This window comes from Anoplopoma fimbria, unplaced genomic scaffold (genome assembly GCF_027596085.1).
Source record: "Anoplopoma fimbria isolate UVic2021 breed Golden Eagle Sablefish unplaced genomic scaffold, Afim_UVic_2022 Un_contig_12516_pilon_pilon, whole genome shotgun sequence".
NCBI classification, from domain to species: Eukaryota; Metazoa; Chordata; class Actinopteri; order Perciformes; family Anoplopomatidae; genus Anoplopoma; species Anoplopoma fimbria.
In genome coordinates this window covers 1-3,129 of record NW_026551864.1, presented here as the reverse complement: position 1 = coordinate 3,129, position 3,129 = coordinate 1, and the positions used below count along the sequence as shown (strand labels likewise).

At 38.9% G+C, this 3,129-nt stretch overlaps 1 long non-coding RNA gene across 1 annotated transcript; it reads right to left on the bottom strand.

The window, feature by feature from the left end:
- Positions 1 to 533: 533 nt before the first annotated feature.
- On the bottom strand, positions 534 to 2,290 carry LOC129115804 (uncharacterized). The gene is made up of 4 exons (XR_008533252.1): positions 2,226 to 2,290; positions 2,059 to 2,119; positions 1,239 to 1,372; positions 534 to 584 (listed from the first exon to the last, which is right to left on the bottom strand). It is a non-coding gene; the product is annotated as an uncharacterized LOC129115804 (long non-coding RNA).
- Between the last annotated feature and the right edge of the window lie 839 nt (positions 2,291 to 3,129).

Here is a 3,129-nt window from a genome sequence, read left to right as displayed (position 1 = left end):
AGACCATAAACACCTTTATCACAGATATCTGCTCCAGCTATTTGAAGTCAGAATCATGAAGCAGAAACTGCCAAGATTTCGAGTTTCACCAGATTAAAGTAACAAGACAAGGGTTCAGACGTTCAGCAGCTTGTTTCACCTTCAGGTAGGTTTTGGAACCACTCCTCTGTTGCCTTTTGCGTCCTGGCCCGATGACCATCCATCTGTGTCCTCCTGATGATCCTCAACACCCTCCCCTCTCTGAGAACAGACACATACCTTCACTGATCACTGATGTATTACTAACAAACAGACTTTTTTATCTGCTCATAATAAACAAATTTCTTCTGTTTATAATTAAAAATAAAATAAGTTTTGATGCGCAAGAATAAATAAATGTCTGTGTTTTTTCTCTGTGTCTGAAACAGGAAGTGCTTCACCTGAACTGACAGATCTCCTTCCTGTTCTCCTCTGAAGTCACTGACTGTGTAGATGTCAGGCTTCACAGTTTGCTTCTCATCTTCTTCATCGCCTTCAGCATCACTGTAAAATCGCTGCTGTCTTCGTCTTCATCGTCCTCCTCGTTATCTTCCTTTGAAACATCTCTGTGGATCAAAACATGGTGACATGAAAAGATACGTTCTTTGTTTTTACTTCTTAAACCTCAAAAACACTGAGTGTCAAAGTTCAAACTAACTGGATGTGATGAATTTAAAGGCAGATCTATTGTTTGCTGTTATTTTGTATTTGTTCTATATCAGACCGTAGCTTCCCACTGGAGTTTGTTAGGTTTTAAAATCCCTACATTCACATTTTTGTTGAAGTACATATGTTTTACAGGCCTTCCAAATCTTTTCTTCCACGTGACCTGCCTGACGTATCACCTACACTAACTTGATGGCGTTCGGTACACTCCAAGTTTGGAGAAGCAGACAGGAGAACCAACAGAAATGAACTGAAGACGCCACTTTAGTTCTGATCCAAAAGTCATACAATCACATAATTAAATTAACTGATTGAGTGCGATAAAAACCAGTAACTCCTGTGTTCTGTGAGGTAAAATTACTGGTTTTGCCAAAGGAGTCTTGTGTCTTGAAGGGAGGATAGGATACGGAAAAGTAAAGAGGTGAAAATATTCTAAACATAGAAATGATATTGAGCTAAAAAAACTTGTTTCTGCTGCTCTCATCCACAGCTGTCACTAATGACCGCGGTCATGTCTGTTTTCTTTCTCTGCAGGTAACTCTCCGCTCACTGACCCGGCAGCAGAGCTGGGTCCTGGTGGTGAAAGCTCCAGAGAGAGGGTGTTCAAACGCTCCAGGATGTTCTGCAGTCGTGTCTCCTCTTCCTGCTTCCTCTGGTCGTAGTTCCCCACCGGAGCCAGCTCATCCGCCTGGAAAACCAAGAAACAAAAGACAACGTCAAGCGTGAGGAATCTACAGAACAATACAAGATCGGTAAGTTCTTACATATTGGCATATTGGCTATGAAAATGGTGTTTTATCTATTTAATTAATAATGTACAGCAGTGTGTAAATGTTGTCATATTCCTGTCATTGACGCTCAGAGGTCCCATCTCTTCAAGAAGTACGACCCTGAGCCTTCCTCTTAGCACTTATTGTATTCATATTAGTTTGTTGCACTTATTGTATTCACATTAGTTTGTTTCTATACTTTTGCTCTGGTTTATGCTTTTAGATGCTTGTTTAAGAAAGGAGATGCACTTATGACTTCTGGTGACTAGTAGTTCTCTTGAATACCTATGTTGAATACACTTCCTGTAAGTTGCTTTGGATAAAAGCGTCTGCTAAATGACTGTAATGTAATGTAATGTAATGTGATGTAATGTAATGTAATGGAACTGAATGGATCACCTCACTGTCAACACTGAACCACAACCATCAGTCTTTTAATAAGCAATAGGTGAATCCAAATGCTGAATCTGAATTTTTTTAAACTTTATTTGAGACCATGAATAATGTAAATTCAAGGGCTAAAAACAGCTGATATATGGAGTAGAAATGAATATATATTACAAATAAATAATCCACATGTTAACAGACAGTAAAGCACATTAACCTTGGTCAGTTTCATCAGTGTCCTTTGTGTCTTCTCTGCACACATCTGCAGTTCTTGACATCTGTTTGGATTTGGACAATTAGAAAAAAGAAAAAATCACTTCATAAATTACAAATGTGATGCAAAGATAAGAAGGAATAAACACAGAGTCCCTGCAGGGGTCTCACCTCCGACAGGCCTCCTCACAGGATGCATCCTGACTCTGCACGTCCTTCTGCAGCCTGTCCACCTGGATCAATGACAACAATGAGCAGGTGACCTGTGTGCATAGTGTGTAGTGTATAGTGTGTATAGTGTATAGTGTGTATAGTGTGTATTGTGTATAGTGTGTATAGTGTATAGTGTGTATTGTGTGTATAGTGCATAGTGTACTTCTCTATTGTGTATAGTATAGTGTATAGTGTGTAGTGTGTATTGTGTAGTATAGTGTGTATAGTGTATAGTATAGTGTGTAGTGTATAGTGTGTATATAGTGTGTATAATTGCTGTGTGACGTAGTCTACTTCTCTCTGTGTGTAGTATAGTGTGGATAGTGTAATAATAATAATAATGTGTAATATAGTGTGTATAATATAACCTGCTGTGTGATAGTGTGTAGTATAGTGTGTACCTGCTGTGTGACGTGTCCACCTCTCCTCTGTGTGTGTCTGTGTAGTCTACTGTGTAGTGTGTAGTATAGTGTATAGTGTGTAGTGTATAGTGTGTATAGTGTATAGTGTATATAGTGTGTAGTATAGTGTGTAGTATAGTGTATAGTGTGTATACGTGGTGTATTTCTGTATTGTCTGCAGAGTGACGTGGTCTACTTCTCTCTGTGTATAGTGTGTATATGTGTGTATAGTATAGTAGTATAGTGTGTAGTGTGTAGTATAGTGTATAGTGTGTAGTATAGTGTGTATTGTGTAGTATAGTGTGTATTGTGTACCTGCTGTGTGACGTTGTCTATGTCTCTGTGTATTGTCTGCAGAGCTCCTCTTCTTCTCTGTATAGTGTGTAGTATAGTGTGTATATAACCTGTTGTGTGACGTGGTCTACGCCTCTGTGTATAGTGTGTATTGTGTAGTATAGTGT